The sequence below is a fragment of the Polypterus senegalus genome, chromosome 3 (assembly GCF_016835505.1).
Source record: "Polypterus senegalus isolate Bchr_013 chromosome 3, ASM1683550v1, whole genome shotgun sequence".
Classification (NCBI taxonomy): Eukaryota; Metazoa; Chordata; class Cladistia; order Polypteriformes; family Polypteridae; genus Polypterus; species Polypterus senegalus.
In genome coordinates, this window is record NC_053156.1 from 239,314,494 (window position 1) to 239,337,034 (window position 22,541).

General features: G+C 38.4%; 1 protein-coding gene across 13 annotated transcripts in view; it reads right to left on the reverse strand.

The window, feature by feature from the left end:
* The window catches only part of LOC120526013 (myelin transcription factor 1-like protein), a 614,625-nt gene that overhangs the window by 568,014 nt on the left and 24,070 nt on the right, over window positions 1–22,541 (reverse strand). The gene's annotated exons all lie outside the window — the stretch shown is intronic.

The following is a 22,541-nucleotide window of genomic DNA, read 5'->3' on the forward strand; positions in this document are numbered from 1 at the left end:
CTGTCATTGTAGTTTTACTGTTTTAGACACCATTTAAAATTCAACAAAGGGTCTGAGATACAGACATTTGTCAGTCATTCCCGAAACAGTAAAAAATATTTTAAAAAGATGTTTAAGTAACAAGAGTAACTAGGAAGGGGAACCAGAATAAAACAGCAAACAAAATACTGGATGTCCCACATGGCAAAGCAAACAAGATTTGCATCCCTGCATGTCACCACATCAAAACAGTCCCATATAAATACTCATCTGTCGTATATTTTGTACAATTTCTAAACATTCATACCTTTAAATCCATTTCCTGCTTGACTACTGACTTTAAGCTCAACGGGTTTATGACCTGAGGGGCCTTTAAAGTTTTATTCAGGAATTATGTCATGACTTCCTGCTTCCATGGTCAAGAGAGGTCTTTGGAACTTCTGGACTGGTTCTTATAGAACTCCTCGTAGTGGACCCAGACATTCCTGCATTCCCAGCGCCTAATATGCCTGCCCACTATAATTCCTGGTAGGGAGCTATTTGTAAAAGCAAATGGCTTCCCTTCTTTCACCTGTTAGTCTATGACATAACTGCCACAGTACCCCACTGTTCTTCCTGTGTTCCAATGCCCTGGAATATTTAGGACCAGGGCTCAAATAACCATACAATGGCAGCATCCTCAATAAAGAATCAACTTCATTATTGTTCTTTGTGGAACATACTATATCAGTATGTGCCTTAACATGCCCTACGGTTGATATTTCATGTAAACTTCTTTTTCATGCCTGCAATGCTGATGTTTGACTTGCACCAGGAAAGGCTTTTGGAAGCACAGACCGGAGAGGAAATGTAAGACAAGCAGAGAGTCAGAATCAAAAATCAGTCCTATCTTTCATCTATACACAAATTTAAACCCAAGTGTCATGACTCGGGAGTCCCAAAAGTACAGAAGTCCCCAAATTATTTACAAAAATTGCCTGCTGGTGGGGAGATTACCACCCAAGCCACGACTAGATACTAATGGGCCCAGAAGAATCTTTATAAAATTGTTTATAAAATTATTTAAACAAAAAGGCTCTGTAGTACAAAAACCTCCTAAGAGCATAAAATGAATTACCTAAGCAAACAAAACTAACCACCGGAAACACAGTCCAAATGCAGAATCCCATGGCAAGTCAAAAAGCAGAGCATAGGTTCAAAAACCCAGGAAAACACAATCAGCAAAAAGGCACAGCAAAACACAAGGAAACACTCCACTTCCTAGTGCAGGGGTTGCCAAGTCCGGTCCTGGAGGACCTCCGTGGTTGCAGGTTTTCATTCTAACCCTTTTTATTTAATGAGTGCCCCAATTTGTGCTGCTAATGAACTTCTTGTGAATTCATTTTAATTGACTTGTTTTTTAAGATTTGTTCCCATGGATTTCTTTATCGTTCCTCTGAATTGCTTCATTACTTTTCTTAAATGGCACCCAAACAGAAATGAAATGAAAGTGAGTGAGCCAACAGAAGACCAACTAAGTCAGAGCCTCAAACTCCAACCAATTTCAGTCCAACCAGCTGCTTAATGAGGTGCTGATTCTTGTCATTAATTAGACCCTTTCTTTCATTTCGTGGCTTATTGCTGCTCTTGTGGTGCATTACCAGACATTTCTGAAATTGTTGATTTTCTCTTTTCTAAGAGCACTTTTAAAATGTTTTGGGGACCTGTGCAGATCAGCATTCCTGAGACCTTCATCTTTCTTTATTTTCAGATATTGTTTGATGGACACCAGTTGTTTTGGCTCATTTTGTATCCCATTATTGTTTGTCTGCTAATTAAGGAAAAAGAAACAATTAAGGGCTCTGAATCTTCAAGAACAAGTCAATTAAAATGAATTCAAAATAAGTTAATTAGCAACAAAAACAGGTCACTCATTAAGAAAAGGGTTGGAATGAAAACCTGTAACCACGGTGGTCCTCCAAGACTGGAGTTGGCGACCCCTGTCTTAGTGCATCTGAAATGAACAGTGAGAAACTATAGAAGTGGAGGGCAGTTCCTGGTAGTGATTGGCAGGTGGCCCCGCCTCTTGGGGGACCACCCACAAAACACATGGGCATTTTTCAGTTACAAACAAACACAAAGAATAAGACAGATAATAAATAAACATTACATTCATATAAAGAAATGTCACAAAATTGGACAAAACAGACAAGAAACACAACTTTGTACCCCAGCTAGTGAAGAAATACTGGCTCGAAACATGACCCCAATAATCTTGAAGAGGAAATCAAAAGCAAAAGTCAAGACTAAATTAGCAAACTAATGCAGTCTAAAGAGCCAACAAATATACACATGAAGGGAGATTTTCTTTGAATTTGTGAAAACTCAGATAGTGACACATTTGACACACTCATTCTTATAGTAGCACTGCTGATGACATCTATCAAATACTGTAACTTCTGGATCCACGTTCCATTACCACCATTGTTGCATTATGACAAGGGCAACACAAAATGGTGGCACACTACACAAAAAAAAAAAAAAAGCACAAAATAATTTCTAATATCCGAAAACAAACTCCATTATAAAAATAAATGGAAAATTCATATTCACAACATCAGAAACCACATAATGGGAAATAACCAGAAAGGAAAGCAGGTTAATAAGTGAACAAAAATTAAACAACATACAAAATCATAACAGCTGGTCTCTGCCTGGCATCCCCTCATAACACCCAAGAATAAAATGAAAATATTTGAATTCACTTGCCTTGACGAAACTGAGCAATACACAATAATTTAGTCACATTAATACAAATGGAAATTATTTTCCCTTTTCAGTTATAAAATGTGGATAAAGAACATAAGACAGTGTCATGCCAGCCTCTCGCACAAGACAGGAAACATTCCCGTGGCAGTGGCCCATCTGAAGGCACACTCATACACACACCCACACTCACTCCTAATGGTCACTAATTAATCTGACAGACACATTTTTAGTGAGAGGAAGGAATGTGCCTAGAAAAACCCATGCATTCCCAGAGAGAATGTGTAAAATCCACAGAGAGAAGGACCTGGCCAGAATTTGGACCACAGAGCAGTGAAAAAAGCATTGCAAAATGCTGAACCACTGCACATAAGGGTATATGGCATATGCTATTTCTCAATAAGTAAAGGACATTCAGGATCTAAAATGTATTATTACCATTTTTTTCAGTTTAATATCTGCCGAAAGCATAAAAGAGCTGTTCGTTTTTGCATGAGACAGTTCCCATCAAGCCTTCCACTTTTTAGCCTCTTCAGATGATGAGCTGGAGTCCATAGTAGATAAGATGCTAGTGAGACGCTGGGTCACATAATCACAGAGAGAGACTCACGGCGACATCAGGGCAATTTAGATGCACCGATCAGCCCAACTAACTTGCCTCATTATAAACACGGACTAATGAGCTTGTAAAGAGACTTGCCTTTATTGAGAGTCGACTGATGATAGAAAGTGCCCAGTCTTCCAAGAAGATGCACCTGACCAGAATTGAATCTGCGGCCCAAGTGCTATGAGGCAGCAACTCTATATAGGCAATTAGCTCTGTATTAGCAATCCCCAAATTGCTAATTTATTTTAAAACACAAAAATTAAACCTACGCGATTGGACTCTCATTCTGTACCGTGCAAGTGTGCAGAGAATAAAGTCAGTGCTTGCTTAGACAGACTGTAAAGGTTGAAAAGCCTGTTCTGACCATGCAATTAAGCACAACCAGGACCTGGGATAGACCCACTGCAACGACATCTTAATTTACAACAATAAAGGATACCCAGACAGAACTCGTGTACCGAATACATTTAGCACACCAGACGGAGTAACATCTTACAAGCCTAGTCAAATAGTTGCTGCTAGCCACTGACTCTTGTCTTCAGTAATTAGGCAGAATAAAATCCAAATACACCTCACAGCTCCTACAAGCTGAGGTTATAAAGGAGATGGTAATATTATGTGTCACTTTCAATCACGACTTGAGGTCAACCTGATCTAGACATATTGTCATTACCAATACCAGTATCAGTGTCATTATTTCAGTATCCTTACAAATTATGTCGGCTTCAATTTCATTTAGGTGGAGATATGCAGCATTCTCATTGCCTTAAACTAATCACTGAGGGGGAGAAATGGAAAAAAAAGATACAACTACGTATGTCTGCATGTCCACCTATATGTGGTTTTTTATATGTCTGGTCACTTCTTTAATAAGCTAAAGATATGATATATTTTCAAGCATTGCTGGGACTGCAGAATGTCATACCTGCTAAAATTATGAACAACACGCAATGTCAAGTTGATCATGCAGCTGTTAGACCAGCGGTTTGGATCCCTGCAGCACAAGTTGTTGATTTCAGCCAGGAACCCCGCAGGGAGTGCTGCTCTAGCACATCTCCGCAAGCTGTGCGGGAAAATAGGTTTTGCCTTGTCTGCTTCACTGCATCAGAGCCCACACTACCAATCAGACATCTGAGCGAGACAAAGCAAAATAAAATGCATGCACACTAAAATCATATCATTGCAGTTTGGTGCCACACTAGAATATAGTGATCAATTCCCAGAGAGACTAAATTCTAGTTCTTACTGGCAAGAGCAGAGGCTTATGCTAGAAGAGACCATGCAAAACAAAGAAGTCAAAAGCATTTTGTGAATCAACAAGAAATGTTTTTCATTTGTATGAGAAATAAACAGAGGCTGTAATAGTTGACTAGAAACAGTGGCAGTAAAGGCAATAATGGCAGAATTACAAATGCTGCCCTTCACCCTTTTCTGTGATGCATTGCCCTGGAGCACAATTAGCCACCAGCTCATACCATCACAGTGTGGCAAGAGGTGCTACGGGGCTCTTTTTTGCCTACAGCCGTCAGAATGCATAATGCGTCCCCTTAGCGTGCCCGCATTTACCCTAGCAGTTACAACACACACGGTTGTCATAAGAACAGTATTTCCTAAATGACACAATACATTAAATGTCCACTGGTATATTGTGGGTTTTGCACTTATATTTAATAGGTTGCACTCTGTTTTTTATTGTTTTGCACTTTGACTTTTCTATGCTGCTTCGGGAGAAAGTGAATTTACTATAGAAAGCACAATCTATCTATTATTAAGTGGCTTTCATATCTATTTATCATATTGTATAGAGTGCTTATCTATCTATCCATCGTGACAGATGGGGACATTACTGAGCTCCAAACCCTGGACACAACTGACACAGACACAGTCAAAGGGTTCAAATATAATGATTTCATTCTATCCAGTACACTTACATGCCCTTCTAAAATCCTCTGTACAGAAGCAGAAGATGATCATCTTGCCGGACAGACAAGATGTTCCATGCACCCACCCATATGGCCCGCCTCAAATTGGGACCTGAGTGCTGCTGTGCAGCAGAAGACACATCAGCACCACACCAGTTCCAATCCCCAACAGACCTGACCCTATTGGCTCTCCAACGGTGACAGCACAATGCAACAATAAAGACATTCCTCTTTCTACATCCTACTCTTCTTCCCTGAAGGAAAGTGTCATCCTCTGCCTCCTGAACAAGGTTGAGTGGCTTCTTTTATCTATGATCAAGCACCACTTCCAGTACTAGGGCATAGCACACTTGAAGCACTTCCGGGTCAAACGGAATTCCCTGAAAGTAGGAATTACTAATTTCAGTAGCTCCCCCTGGTGGCTTCCACAGGACCCTACAGGTCTGTCCCATGGGAATACAGATCCCAGCATGCCCTGCATGTGGGAATCCAAACCCAGGGATGCTGCATTGGGGGATAAAGGATCCAAACATCTCCCCTGGTCCTTCCATTATATCTGCCTCCTGGCTGGGTAAGAGTTCCTGATTCCTTCCAGCTGGGAAACCCATCCATCAGTTCCCCTTTATTATGACATTCCATTCTGACAAGGAATCATCCTCCATTCCTTTTGGGATGCCTGTCCATCCGCTGTGGTACTCGCATTATCTATCTATTTCTGGTGAAACTTTCAAAAATCCTATACATTATAGAGTGAAATTAACAAAATAATGATTTCAGTAAAGAGACTATTATTTGATTAATGTAATAATTAGTTACAATACACAGGGTAAAGAATGGATTGAAAATGAATTATATATGTTAAATTGCAGAAATAACAGGCTTTATTGAATGCAATTATGAGTAAAACTCCAATAGAAATACATGCCATTTTGTTCACTAGGAGATTTCTTTTTTTTTTTTCCAAAGATTGGGTAAAGCTTTCAAGTGGCTAGCAATACACTGGGAGCGAGTCACACCACAAATTCTGTTAGTCTCCTTCCATGGCATTGCTAATCAGCACAGTCCTACTGAAAACATCACTGGGAGCTGGTAGAAGTGATGGTAACAACCGATCTCCATCCCAAAGGGGTCAAGAAGTACAAAAATGTAATTATTTCAGCTGTAAATTGTCACATTAGGTTTTTTTTCTATTAAAGTTGTTGAACCTCTGACTACCAGCCAGTATAAGTGATGTTTCATTGGTCCCAGGTTTTAAATTAAAGAAGAAGACTCACCATTTTATGATTGTATTCTCCTTTTAGTGCTGCATTTTAGGTAATTTATATTGCTTAATAATTACAGAAGTAATTGTGATCATTAGTTTTTCCCATTTTCTCTCTTTTCAGGTCACATCAATGCTTTTTTGATCAAGTTATTCCTTCAGGTCTTGTATTGGGGCACCAGTGTGAATGAGTTACATTAGCAGTATTAGTGCCCAGTGTCATATTTTTGTCATAGTCCCTCTAAATCCTGGATGCTAGTCTGTTTCTTTGTACTTTGTACAATACGCAGGTCTCTGTCAGCTAAACCTTCTATTGCCTTTTATTAAGGACTGTAAGCGTCAGTAGTTTATTTTCTTTTCTCTGCATAGACTCATGTTCTATTTTTGTCTCCTCTGATGGTAACTGCTGTTTAATGTAATTCACATTACGAACCTCAGCGTTTGACTAAGCAAATGAAATGGGTGTGTAGATTACTATTCATTTACATTGAAATTAATACGAACGCTAAGAACATACAGTATTTAACACATACTCCTCCATCAATCTGAACCTGATTCTTCCAATTCAAGGTCTCAGAAAACTCTGGTCAGAGTGTCAGTCTGTCGCAGAGCCCAGGCACACAAACTCACCCACACAGAACCAACTTAGAGCCACTTGTTAACCTAATAAGACTTCTATTGTTATGTGAGCGACAAACCGCTAGACTTAGAGAGAAACCCACACGAATGTACGCAAACTGGGTGCGCTGGGTCCATGTGTTTGACTTTCATTGTGTTATTGAGGTACTCAGAATGAATACCTGTAGTCAGCTGTGCTGAAGTGACAAAGGTTATATGATGTTAATGATTATAGATATGCGCTAAAACTTGCATAGCCATGCTATACTTCTTCTTAGTATTTTGAGGAGGTTCAAATTTCCTGCTGTCTTTGTGGCTATGAGACATTTAATGATAACGCAAAATTTATCAATTGTATAGTTTATGATGTTCCACCCTCCCCCATGCTCTGCCATCATACATATAACTGTGGTCTTGTGGTTCATAGGCCTACAGTGCTGGTCATTTCTTTGAATCAAGTTCCATAAGTCTGATCATAATACACTTGTTCTTGCATTAATGGTATGTGTTCTCTTTTACCACAAACAATCCTTATATCAACAGATCTTCTTCTTACAATATACTCAGCAGCACCACCGCCAAGATGGAAGATGTGAAGATGTCACTGCCAGGGCCTCTCTTCCCTGCATCATCATATTGTTTTGAAAACAAGATCTAATTGACGTTTAATGGTGTCCAATGTGTTGCTCCTTCTACACTATTATTTAGTTAATGCCACATACAGTGTTCATCACTTTGTAAGTAAGCAGAAATGCTTACACTTGTTCATTTAAAGTGTCACCTTAAACCTCTTCTGGTGACTTACCTGCATCTTCTTTGAAGACCCAGATCTTTACAAACAGCCAGCAAGAACTTCATTTATTCATCTTTTCAATTCATAATTTTTTTAGAACCTATTTTTTTCAATAAAGGATAATGGTGGTTGGGCAACTTCTCCAAATCTTGTGGCTTGGGCAGGAACCAGTGTTAAGTGTGACACCAGAAAATAGCAGTGCATGTTCCTGAAGACAACCACACACACTATTTTGCTCAAGGCCAGTCAACAATTCATGTTATGTTCTGTTTGGTAGAGAAACCAGAATAGCAAGTGAATGCCAATGAAGATGCAAAAGGCAAAAGGAAAGGAACAGAATCTTTATATATAATACGCTACCGTGGCTATTTGTTTATCTGTCCAAGATTTTAAAAATACGTGACCTCTACTATACGCTTTCAGGGTAATGATTGACCTCCAAGGTTATTCCTCTTTTTATTTTTATTTTATTTTATTGTAGAATCAAATCTCGGCAGCGGCCAGCAGGGTGGCCATGTGGCACATGCATATGGACGCCATTCTTATCCCTACCACCTTCACCTATTCATATTTTAAATCTATCTTGTGGGAGATTGAAGACTTAAGTGCCAGCTTAAGTGAAAAATTTTAAGAAAAACGTACTAAGTAATTGCAACACAAAAACTGGCTTAATTAGTTTTAATGCGAAAAGATGCTGACAAAAGAAGAGAAGAAGCGGGCCGATAGGGTGGAGAAAAGAAGAGCTGCTCAGGAAGCCCAGAATATGCTCAAGTCAAGTGTATTCACTGCACTTTATCATGCAGTACGCCGTTAATAGAATGTAATAATAATAATACATTTTATAGACAAAGTGTCTGACCCAGATCCTTGATGCTATGACACCGACACCCATTCTTCAAGCAATAGCTTAACATTACAACAAGTTTCCAGTGCTAACATGAATTAAGCTTTACAGTCACCAGAGTGGGTTGTGAAGTACTGGGAACCATTTAGTGAGGTATCCATGCTGCACGTTTTATAGAAATACTGTATGTGGCGTATGAAAATAGATATATGGATGAAAGAAGCCATGGATGAGCATGAAAGAAAAAGTTTTTTGTTCACAAGTAAAACGGAAGAAATCACTTGGGAAATAAACTAACTAGCCATTGAGATATATTACGTAGAATTCATCAAAGTGACCAATTGTAAGGCCAGGACTATAACAGAGAAGCCTCTTTAATGGCAAGTGCATTAATCAAAGACCCCAGTGGGTTCCTTGTAGTGCAGTGATAAAATAAACCACATACTTTCAGACATCCATCCATTTCTATCTATCTATCTATCTATCTATCTATCTATCTATCTATCTATCTAGATAGATAGATAGATAGATAGATAGATAGATATTTTATTAATCACAAGTTATTAATCCCAAGTGGAAAATCACATCTATCTATCTATCTATCTATCTATCTATCTATCTATCTATCTATCTATCTATCTATCTATCTATCTATCTATCTATCTATCTAATATAGCCAATAATACAAGTTTAACTTGAATGAAAATTGAACCCTTATGCTTTCATTTTAGCGCAGATGTAGATGGGAGCAAGTAGAACTAAAAACAATAGAATAATTAAAATGTTGTCATTTATTCTACAATTTGGCATGGCTGTTTAAAATATATTTTATACACAGGACAAATAAATGAATCATTTCACCATTGCTAAAAATGAAGAAAACAAAACCAAACAATATTTCTTTTACGCACATAAATCATTCAGTGTCGATTCATGGCTCCAGCTTAACTCTACCCTAGAAGGCTGGAGGCCAGCGTTTCCTCTCTGATTGCAGTAAGCTACTTGCCACTCAACATACATCAGCAGTGGATGTTGCTATGGAGACCGAAGCAGTACATGGCTTAGTTGTAGAAAATCTCTGCCTGAATTCCCTTATAGATTTTAGACTAACCGCAAATGTATCTTGTGAGACCACACTTCCCTAGGCACTTTCCTCTCTCTCTGGCCTCAGGCCCCAGAAAGGTGAATATAGCACTGCCCCCATGAGTCCCTGGCAAAGACCTGAAAATTGTCATCACCAGGGCTTAAACCTGTTAGCCTGCAGTTGGATTACATGCTGTGCAGCCAATTCCCTCACAGAGAAGCGAATGGGCGCCACACACCTATAGCAAGTGTGAAAATGTAATGAATAGTACTCAACTAATTTCCCACCACCAATTAATTTTAAACAGAAAAGAAAATCAACAGCAAAAAAAAAAAATCTTAATAATAATAAAACATAATTTGCTCGCTGTGCTTTGAATACCCCAAATTATACTTTTGGAAATGTATCACTGGATATTTTTACAGTGCACGCTAACCCAAATGCCCTTGAAGCAGAGAACAGAGGCCTTAAAATCTTAAGTGTAAACAGGACATGGCAGATGACCAGTGGCATGGATTACATCAGGGTAGCTTGCTTAGCATGATGCCAGACTGTGGATTCAGGAAGCATTCAGACCCCTTCACTTTCTGCACACTTTATAGCACTGTACATTTAATTTTAAATGAAAAAAATGCCATTTTTGCTCATTAATCTATGCTCGATAATGCATTATGACAAAATTAGCATCAATTTAATCAAAATCTTAAATCTCTCATTTACATAAGTATTCAAAACCTCTGCTGCGGCTCTCCAGATTGTGGTTAGGTGCATCCTGTTTGCTTTAATTATGTTTGAGATGTGTCGAGAACTTGATTGGAGTCCACCGTTGGCAAATTGAATCGATTAGACATTGTTTAGAAAGGCATACACCTGTGCATAGCATAGAAAGGACCCACAATTCACACTGCATTTCAGGACAAAAACCAAGCCACCAAGTCCAAGGAGCTCTCCATAGAACTCCATGATAAAGCTGTAGTGAGGCATAGATCAGGGTAAGGGTATAAAAATATGAGTGTTCCCAAGATCATTGCCGCCTCAGTAAGTGTGAAATGGAAGAGGTTTGGAACCACCAGGACTCTTCCATGAGTCAGCTGTCTAGTCAAACTGAATAACCAGTCAAGAAGAGCCATGGCCAGGGAGGTAACCAAAAACCCAACGGTCGCTCTTACAGAGCTTCAGAAGTCTTCTGCTGAGATGGAAGAACTTGTTGGAAGGACGGCCATCTCAGCAGCAGTTCATCAATCAGGAGTTTATAGTAGAGTGGCTAGACAGAAACCACTGTGGGGTAAAAGACATGACAGTTTAAAGGACTGAGGAGGAAGAGGTAAAACATTGTCTGGTCTGATGAGACAACATTTGAACTCTTTGGGCAGAACTCCAATCACTATATCTGTTGGGGGCCAGGCACAGATCATCACATGCCTAGTACCATTCTTATGTGAAGCATGCTGTTGGATGTACCGTGTTATGAAGGTGCTTCTCAGCAGCAGGGAAACGAAGACTGGTCAGAATTGAGGGAAGGATGAATGCAGTCAAATACAGAGAGGTACATGAAGAAAACCTGCTCAAGAGTTCACATGACTTTAGACTGGGGTGACGTTTCACCTATCAACACAACAATGACCAGAAGCATATCGCCAAGACAAAGGTCTGACTTTGATCATGAGTGGCTAAGCAAAAGCCCAGACTTAAACTCCATAGAACATCTATGGAGAGCCCTGAAGATGGCAGTTTATGGATTCTTCCCATTCAATCTAAGAGACTGTGGGAGGATCTGCCAGGAAGAATGTGATTAATTGCTTAAATTCAGGTGTGCAAAGCTTGTAGCGACTTGCACAAGCAGACTCAAAGTTGAAACTGCCACCAGAGTTTTTTTTCTAGAAAGTACATAGTTAAGGGTGTGAATAATTACTGTATATGAATGAGAGATTTCAGTTTTTGAATTTTAATAAATTGACAAACCTCTCTGAAAACATGCTTTCACTTTGTGCTATTAAGCATAGACCAAGGAACAAAAATAAAAAAAATTATCCATTTTGATAAGTACTGTAAAAAAATGAAATAAATGTGCTCTCGGACTTACAAATAGGTGATTGAAATAATAATAAGTTGATTGCAAAGAAACATTAAAAGTGCAGCATTTGCTCACAGTGAACAATCAAAGGGCAAGGATACAGCCTGTTCAATCAGAACACTTCACCTCCTTCCATATGAATTAAGTATATTAAAAACAAAATTGGAAAATAAATCAGATCTATCAAACAATAATTACAGTACATAAAAGCAACAAAAAAATGTATTTGCTTATTAAATATAAACACAAACCACAAAATTAAGCAAACATTGCTGTTTTTCTGCTCTATTTATTACAACAGAAAGGGAGAGGAGGGCAGAATCCATACATATATTAGGAACATCTTTAATGTTTTAGCAAGCATTTTAACGACAGCCATTAGCCAGGAATCATATTGGTGAGCCATTCCAGTACCTCACAGAGGTGAACTGAGGAACTGCTTGTCCCTAACAGTTGTTCGAATTCTGAGTTAGTCCATATGCCGCCATGTATCCGAATGACTGCTAAGCCAATGATCTTCAGCTGCCAGTGGATTCCCATTATTGCACTACAAGCAAAGCCCCTTGAGGCTGTCTGCTTAGTCTCCATAGTTACCTGTTTGTTGCAAGGCTGGATGATTTTTTCTCTAGGCCTGTCCTTCCTCCTGACACATTTCAATGTACATTTTCTAAGCAACTCTAAATGCTTTCCATCTAACTGTGCTTGAATGTAAGATATATTTGAATAAAAACATGTATTATCTTTTTTTATTATGATCTGGTTGGCACAAACAATTTAAAAGGTTTCAGCTTTCTCCTCATTATGTGAGATGAAAGCTGATTTTTTTTTCAGAGGCTGTTAAAATATGTTGAATTAGATATGAACTGAATTTCTACACAAAATTAAAACAAACATAGTAAAGAAAGAATTTTAAGTCAATTCTGAATAACCCTACCTTTACTGTAGCTACTTATAAGTCATCCATCAGCAAGTTAAGGCTGGCGAACATTTAATCAAGAGTGTCAAAAAAGCTATTGATTATATACACTGGTCTTTACAGAGGAAATTCCTAAACATATTGCCATCGTAAAAAAAATTAGATTAAACTGACCATGGAAGAGATTTAACATGTACCCCAGACGACACCAGTAACAGTAACTTTAAAAGACAATACAGAAAACCAGCCTATTGTCTAGTAAAGCGGTGTTAGTAAACAGGCAGTCAGGTTAGGTCCAGACAGGTGTTACTGCCAGAGATTTATAACAAAGCAAGAAAACCACTTGATTACATCACATAGTACAGGATTATTTTTGTCTTCTTTTTTGCTTTTGATAAGGTACCTCTGGGCAGACTAGTCACTGAAACAACAAAAGGACGAGATTCAGCGTTCACTAAGCAGATATACTGTGTGTCACTTTAGCTTAAGCAGAGAAAACAACATTTTCTGAGAATCAGTAAAGTCAAACTTGGTGACCCACTGGTGTAAATGTTTGACCTGCTGCTCTTTTTATTTTATATAAATATGTATTTGAAAAGGTACAAACATTTGCACATGGCACTAAATTGAATGATTAGTAGATATCCTAAGAATAAGAAATATCAGTATAGATGGACCAAGATCACTTCAGTTTGGAAGGATAGTGGTGGATTAAGTGTTAATAAATATAAAATTTGGCATACAGGAGGTAAATGTATTAGATTCTCGCTACTAACTATGATTAAAACGGCTATTAGGATGTGAGGTTTCATAACATGGGGTACAGTGAACAAGTCAAGAAAGGCCGTGCTTAAGCTTTATCACACATGAGGCCATCTAGAATGTGATTCTCGATGTTGAGTTCTGATCTCAATATAATAAGAAGGTCACACACACGAGAAGGCCTTGAATAGGGCCACAAAATTAATTCTGAACCTGTGCTTTTCCAGGTATGAACAATGAAGTACATTATATTGAAGGGGATGAGTTTACAAGTGTTACAATTATGACAGCAGTAAATAGTGTAGGAGCAAGCTGTTACTTTAAAATAACGTATTTGCTATAATTTTAATGGACGTAGACTTTCTTTATATAGAGAATACAAGAAAAATGAGTTTAGGAGATGTGAGGACCTTTAAATGTCATCTTCATAGAATTTCAGAAACTTCAGGTACCGTATAAACTCACATTTAAGTCGGGTCTTGAAACTTGAAAAATTGACCGTAAAATCAGACCCGACTTATACGCCCGTTTCAAAAATGTGACACTTTTTCTTTTTTTTTTTTACATCTTCTTGTTTCCTCCAATCATGCACCAATTTCTTAGACACGTTGAATTTTGTTGCAGCAGCGCAGTTGCCAATTTCTTTCGCTACTTCAATGACATTTAATTTAAAACCAGCTTCTTATTTTCTTCTGATCGAATGGTCCATCGTAGATAATACGATATCGTATATATACGATAAAGGTGTATGAAGCTGTCAGATACAAAAAACACAAATCAGTGCAAACGCCACATTGGAATAGTTTGGGTATTACCGTGTGGCCACGTAGGCACAATACATAGAAAGAAAAGGCAGTTTGCTCCGTGGTTACTCTCTCAGGTGGGCATTAGCATTTCATAATCTCTTGGACCAATAGCGTGAGTTTTCCGCGTTCGACTTATGAGACCGATATTATAAAATACCAGAAATTATACTGTAAAATCAAGTCCTGACGTATCTGCGGGAGAACTTATCTGCTAGTATATATGGTAAGTAAGGAAAGTCAACTACTGTATATGAATTTAATTGTGTGCTCTTTTTTAAAAAAATGCATTGCTGGGGTAAAGATCAAATCATCTACATACAGTAAACAGAGGGAATGAGCCAAAGCAAATTAATCCTGTGCACTTGTGGAAGTTCAGATCACTAGACCACATACGTTTGGTTTTTGTGGATGGTCTGCATGGTTGAGTTTAGTCTGCTTAGTTAGTTTTCTTTTATTTATGATTGCCAAATTGTACAAGAAAAAGAAGCTCTGTGTTTTGTTGTGGACTATCGTGATTGAACAGGAATGTATAAATTTGTAAGTGGAACCTTGGTATCCATGCCTTTCATTAGCCACTGTGGTTTTGCCTGAATCATCTTTTGTCGATACTTCATGGAAAAGACTTGCAGCACTTTTTCTCACAAAGATGCAGCTAGTGGGTGAAGATGAATTACATATACTAAACCTTAAAGACTCTTATCTCAGCCTGGGTCATGTCTTCTAGAAATAATGGCAAACATGGCAAATATATAAGTTAGTTTCAGATCAATAACTGAGAATCACTACAAAACAGAATATGTATTGAAATATGTCATATAGTGTTGAGTATTGGAGCAGAGAGTCCCTGTAAAGAATTCTCAGCTGGTGCAAAGTGCAGAATAGGCAGGGTGCAATGCCATTGTTCAATATAATTTGATATACAACATTTTTGACATTTTTAAATACGCTTGTAAGTTTAATGCTTGGCCCTTTGTCTTTCCTGCTTTGTAGGTGTTAGGAACCCTGTGGTTATTTTTATTCCATTTATTTATTTATTGTATGCATTTTGAACATGGCTCAGTGTGAGTCTGATACAGGAGGCTTGATGACACACAAAATGATTCTTCTCACTCAAGCCAGGACACTCACTGTCTCTTAAGATGAGTCGATTTCATGGTTTTATTTTGTTCCACAGTGAGAAATGTAAACTTATAGGTGGCTTCGGACCTTTGAAGCTGTTTACACTTTTAAATGTGACATATGAGAAGACTAAATGGTTTTGGCGTTAACGTACAGAATTAAAAGTTATGCCAGCCTGAAATCACAGTTTGCAACCTTTATGGTCCTTTTAATGATAACAATCAGGTAAGGAAAAGTAAAGCGTCTTGACAAAATTTCTTGGTTACACAAAACCTTCCACTTTAATCAAAGAAAACTATGCTCTGCTGCCATCATCGGTCAAGCAGAAGGTTTTCCTTTCAGAATCTACACCTAAACGGATAAGAGAACTGTTAGCCTTTAAGTATTGTGAAAGGCGTGGGTCACGTGTGTCTCCTTCAGAGGTTGAATTAAAAGGTATGCAAGAAAGTAGTTTGTGGCTGCACAGTTTACTAACCATTTTAAGTGCTGATTCCGCCCTGAACTACTCCCCTTCCAGCACCTTCACATAAAACCCTTGAAGGCAAAATGCCAGTATTATCAACCAGACAACTCTGATCTTGTAATAATTCAAAGAAAGTTTGCTTTTGTATTCACACTGCAGGCTATTCAAACAGGATTTGGAGTATGTGGAAAAAGAAAGCAATATTAGATACCTAAATTATAAATTAATACAACGGTGATGCAGTGGTTGCACTACTGCCTTGAAACAAGGAGACTGGGGTCCATGTTTTTTGTGCTACCTGCATGGAGTTTGCATGTTCTCCCCATGTTTGTGTGGGTTTCCACCAGTTTGCCACTCACAGTACAAGGACATGCAGGTTAGCTGAACTGATGTTGTTAAATTGGCTTGTGTGTCTGTGTGTTCATCCTGTGATGGACTATGTGGACGAAGGCTTCAGACCAAACAGCAGGTGGAATTATAAAGCAGCTTTATTTTTAGAGTCACGGTGAGAAGAGTTTCAGAAAAGCAGACAGAAGAGCAGGGCTCTTCTGAACCTCGTCTGTTGGGTGGGGTCCAGTTTTATACCCCTAGAATGCGTGATTTAATATCATTATAAAATGTAACAGTCAACACATTTATTATACACAATCCTTGAGCCCCTTCAATGCCCCTTGTGCAACTTGATTTCTTGGCCCCTTTTGTTATGGCGTTCAGATGTAAGCTAAGGGACAACGTGATACGGCAGACTCATGTGTGGAATGCTCAGACCTTGAGTCCTTTGCACAAATATTTTTCTGTTTGCTAAAACAAAGCATGCTTTTACATGGTTTAGTAAAGCTTACTTCTCAGATATGAATTTGTACAAGGGAACGAAGAGAACATTCGTCTTCCACAACTAGCGCCTTGTTTAGGTGATGTTTCTGCCTTGTACATGATGTTTTCTGGGATAGGCTCCAGCTGCACCACAACCCCCCTCTGTAAAAGGGGAAATTAATAGCAATATAATAAAAAAAAAATTGTTTTCCCTTTGCTAGCACATTTATTCCCATTTAAAAACAAAAGACCACATTTGAAGCTATTTTAGAAATAGAAAATCTTTTCCTCTTTGTCAGATATTCACTATCATGTAATTCCACACTGAAGTCTTGAATATGCAGCATATGAATTTGATTCAAGAAGTTTTGTTAGATATTTGTAATACTCCTGTGATATTTTGCTGCTTGTATTATCAATTGGTAAATAGGAGACCATTTCTGTGCAACTTCTTCAGAACAAAACTCCATACATATCAGATATACAAAATCCCTAGAGACATCAAATGGGATGGCTGTAGATGAAATCTGCTTAATAAATAAATAAATAAATAAATAAGGTTCTCCCTCATTGACAGTCAAATTCTGAAGCACTGTTCACTGAGACATAATAATGAGGCATAAGAGGAGGTAATGGGCATTGCATTACTAGTACTACTACTACTAAAAATAATAATAATGAGAAGTTTTATTTTTAGATCTTAGGTTCAAATCTGAGACGTTTTGCAGGTTACCCAGCAGGTGAGGGGTTTTTAGGGGCAGAAATGGCCTAGGCCAGGCATATAATAGAAGAGGGTTTATGAAACTGAAAGCAATACAGGTAATGAGGAGTCCATCCAACTGCCAAAGTGAGTAAGCAGTTGCCAATGGCAGTAAACTCTGTTTATGTTTAAAAAAGCTTGGAAATAATTATGCCATGGGCACTAGAGTGAAGATGAAGTCATGAGGGACTGATGGAAATCCAAGACAATTAGCTCATGCTAACTGATGAAAGCCAGGAGGTTCTGTTTGGAACATATGGACTCCTGTTGAAAATGATAAAAAGCAAGGATCCTTGGTGTTCCATCCATCCATTATCCAACCAGCTATATCCCAGTCACAGGGTCACGAGGTCTGCTGGAGCCAATCCCAGACAACTCCGGACACAAGGCAGGAAACAAACCCTTGGCAGGGCGCCAGCCCACCACAGGGCACACACACACACACACACACACACACTAGGGACAATTTAGAATCGCCAATGCACCTAATCCTCTTTGGACTGTGGGAGGAAATCAGAGTACCTGGAGGAAACCTACGCAGACAAGGGGAGAACATGCAAACTCCACGTAGGGAGGACCTGGGGAGTGAACCCGGGTCTCCTAACTGCGAGACCCACTGTGCCACCGTGCCGCCCTACTATGAATGTTTGATTGTTTATTTACCATTTCAAGCTGATAGATGCAGAGATAGTTGGAGTAGCCTCTGGGGAACTTCCAGGACTTTCAAAAAGTGTCCTACTTCAGGAATTGAATATTGCTTTAGATATGCTGTGAATGAAGTTTAAAGGCTACTCCCTGCCATGGAACTGCCACCAATCACAGGCAGTGCACAAAATGCAACACAGAGAGAAAGAGAGAGAGACATAGGAACTAGAGGGAGGTGTGGTTGGATCCTGGAGTAGAGCAGCGAAGCCAGAAATCTGAAAATGGGGAGACTTTGAACCAATAGAGTGAACCACAATTCTAGTCCTGTTCTCAGATTTCAGCATGAATGTGTAAAAGTGAAACCACCACAGAGAAAAGGGGGTTTAGGTGTAGTGGATCAAGCCCTTTCAGTTTCTCAACAGTGGGGAAAAATTCAATAGCTCTACCCTTTATTCTACCCTAGTAAACATACTTGTATCTAATATGCACTGGAATTAATGCCTTTATTGACTTCTGTTATTCATAATCTATACGGGCAAAATAAGTGCCAGTGGTTTCATTAAGTTTATCGTCTGTAACAGTAATGAGGCAGGCAACCCTAGCAAATTATTCTACGTGACAGAACTCACTGAAGTTGCATTACAGTACGTGGCACCTCTGTAACCTGTACCCTTATCTGGGGATCATACTTGGAAATGAATTAGATCAGTTCTAAAACGATGCCTTTCCTCAAAGTATCATCATCACTCTCCATATGGTCACAAAGCGGTATGTCCTGTATGGAGCAAAAGTACCCAATGTCCAGAACTACTTTTACAGGTTGCCAGTTTCTCTAAATAAGTAATACATCCATCATGGCATCACAACACAACACTGTCCCATGGCCGTTTGCTTCGGCTCATTAGTTCTTGTACTTATCAAAGGTGCTGAAGTGCTGCTTATAAGCTTGGTGTCTCCCACAGGCCTGCCTCAGGCACACCCAGTGTCTTACAGGGCACTGCATCCTTGGGCATACTGTATTCTAGAAAATCTTCTTCTACCACTTGGCAGAAAAATATTGAGACTTGCCATTTTTTATGCTATGAAGAAGCTCACAGAATGTGGATGAAGTGATGATAAATCAGCAGAAGGGCCAGCACTTTTTCCACCAAAAGGAGTCGGCTATGCCAAGATGGGTATACTTCTGCAGGTAATTTTGATCACTGCTCTTTGTGTTTGTATTTTGATGAAGCCATGGAGGTGAATTTTATTTTTTAATCGTTAAAGAGCTTCTGAAGGCAATAATCGTGTCTGGATATACACATTATTATTATTATTATTATTATTATTATTATTATTTAGTACGTTAATGTGGTCTGGTGTGAGAGAAAAACAATGAAAGGAAGAAAGATTGACTCTAGTAGCTATAGCTGTGCAAGTAGCCTAAGCAATCATGCCCAAGTATTCCTAATTGAATTCACTTGGGTGGCTAAGGGTCTGCACTGGTGTCTGGAAGGTTGCGGCTCAAATCTCGTTATTGGAGATTTAAGGCCCTTACACTGAAAATTTCTCCATGGGCGCTGTGCAATGGCTGACCCTGTGCTCTGAGCTCCAAAGGTCATGTGAAAAAACAATTTCCTCTTAGGTTTAATACAATTTACCAAAAATACACATGGTTTATGCTTGATTTACATGCAACAACAATAATAATTAATTCTTTGCATTTATATAGCGCTTTCCTCACAACTCAAAGCGCTCAATTGTTGTTTTTTTCTTCTTGTCTATAAACTCCAAACATAAAATTCTCCCAGCTCTGATTGGTGGCCCAGTTGTCTGGGTCGGTAAACCTGTGCCACCCTGGCCCTTATATGGCATTGAACCAGCTGGAGTCTGATGCCTAAGGTGGCCAAGTGGGTGAGACAGTAAATCTGTGGGTGAGGGCTAAGAATTTCACAGCCAGGCCAATTGATGCAACTGTTTGTAGTTTGATTGTGTGGGTTCTCACTTGCATTTTGGGTACTAAACATAAATATTTTTGTACTTTGCTTTTGAAAAGTGTAGCACACCAAGTTTTTCCACATCACAGTTAAAAGGACTTTTCCATGTTTTATTTAACGAAAATAAATTAACAAATGATGTGAAAACAAAAAGTTAACACACAAAAGTAAAATCAGTTTTAGAATATGAAAAACATGACAAGGTTTTATTTAGCAAAGGTTTTAGCACTGCACATCTCTACTACTGTAATTTCTTTCTCTAACAACTTTATAATTTTATAGATGTGCTGTGATTACGCAGCCTTTTGTGCAGGATAATACACTCTTTTTTCTGTTTTCCTTTGCTTCTTTTCTTTTTTTATTTATTAAGTGCCTTCTTGACAAAACTCAGGCAACTTTTTATTTCTGCAATTCCTGTTTTTTCGTTTTAATTATTAAAAGATTGTTCCTCAGTGAAATGACCCCGATCACAGTGGAGACACATGCCCACGTATCAGTGTATTTATTGATTATTCTGCCAATGACTTATAATTTTTCTTTTTTGCTAGAATTCTTCTGAATGTTCCAGTTATAGAAATCCAAAAGATTCATAATGTACTTGACTCTTTTCTTTTAAAGTTAATTAAAATATGCTATATGACAAAACAAATAGTATCTATGGCACCCTGCTGCTGGCTGTGTGTTGCAATGGCTTACGTCTCCATCTAACTCTAGAAAATCTTTTCTCCAAGCTAAGTCAGCTTGACATAGTTGACGAGTCAGGAACTTAGCAATAAAAACAAGAGCCTAATTTTTGTTCTTCTTACCACTATTGGAAAAAAAGGAGTCTTGTCCTGATACGGTGCTGCCTTCCTTTGCCTTAAAAGCTGTTTACTTCAAGAAATTAAAGCACAGTTTAAGCCTAAGGGCTACTGTGTCTTCTTAAATGTCTGATTAGTTTGCCCTTCCATCATGTACAGTATTTTTAAGGTGTGTTTGTATGTGTAGGAGGATTATGCAGTTTACCAATAAAACAAGCATTTTTTTAGAGAGCAGGTACCCTGCACAAATTCCACCCCCATGTTTCAAGTGCAGTTGTTGCTGAGTGAATGTCGTATTGTCAAGTCTTTCTCACTGTTACACTATTTTTAGACTGTGAATGTTGCTTCAGGACATTAAGTGAACACTTCATGCAGTAGCGCCATGTGGTTCTAGGTGTCAGCTTTCTGGAAGAAGAAAAACATCTGCCTCATTACACTTTCTTCTGCTTATGTAGTGGGTGGATCACAGTCTTGAAATTGAACATAAAGAATTGTAATTTATAAGATACTAGCTATTCTACCTGGCTTCACCTTGAAAAAGAATAAAATGTACATTATATGTGCAAAATAAATAAAAAGCAGATCTGACACTTATGACCCCATCATCTGAGCAGAAAGACATCTATTTTTTTAGCATTATTTAGCACCTTGTGCTTCTAAGCTTATTAAGCCCTTGTGAAATTTTACTGTGAAGTTAAGTGCAAGGTAGAGAGAAACAGAAGTCATTTTGCAGAAAAGTACAACTTGTAATACAGTAATAACAATTATTAGTAATAATATTGAAATATTATAGAGCATGTAGAATGCACCACCATCGTAACATACAACTTGATAGCTGAGAGACATATGAGGATTGAGCAGCACACACTCTGTCCTCCTCCCTGCACAGCTCTCCAGGTGGATCCCTACAAAGTGTCAGCCATCCTGTCACTCCTGGGATCTCTAAAGACTTTTGCTACTCCATTTCAAGCACGGATCTCGTCATAAACGAGTCATTTACTCACTTACTGTTTCTCTAGACAAACGTTAAATAGGACCTTTGTGTTCATCATAAAATGAGCAATCAGAAAAGAGGGAATGGATTTTTGATATTGTCATCCATTAAGGACATATTCAAATTCAATCAATCAACATTTATTTATATAGCACATATTCATACAAAAAAATGTAGCTCAAAGTGCTTTACAAAATGAATAGAAAAATAGAAGACACAATAAAAAATAAACATAAGTCAACATTAATTAACATAGAATAAGTAAGGTCCGATGGCCAGGGTGGACAGAAAAAACAACAAAAAAACTCCAAAAGCTGGAGAAAAAAAATTAAATCTGTAGGGGTTCCAGACCACGAGACCGCCCAGTCCCCTCTGGGCAATCTACCTAACATAAGTCAAACAGTCCTCTTTGTATTTAGGGTTTTCATATTGAGCACCAAATGTAAAAATCTTGTTTGTTTTCAACAAGTTAAATATTTAAAAGCTCCCACTAATTATTGTGGTCAAATTTAACACCTGAAACAGGAGACGTTTTGTTACATAACCATTTTTAATTCTAT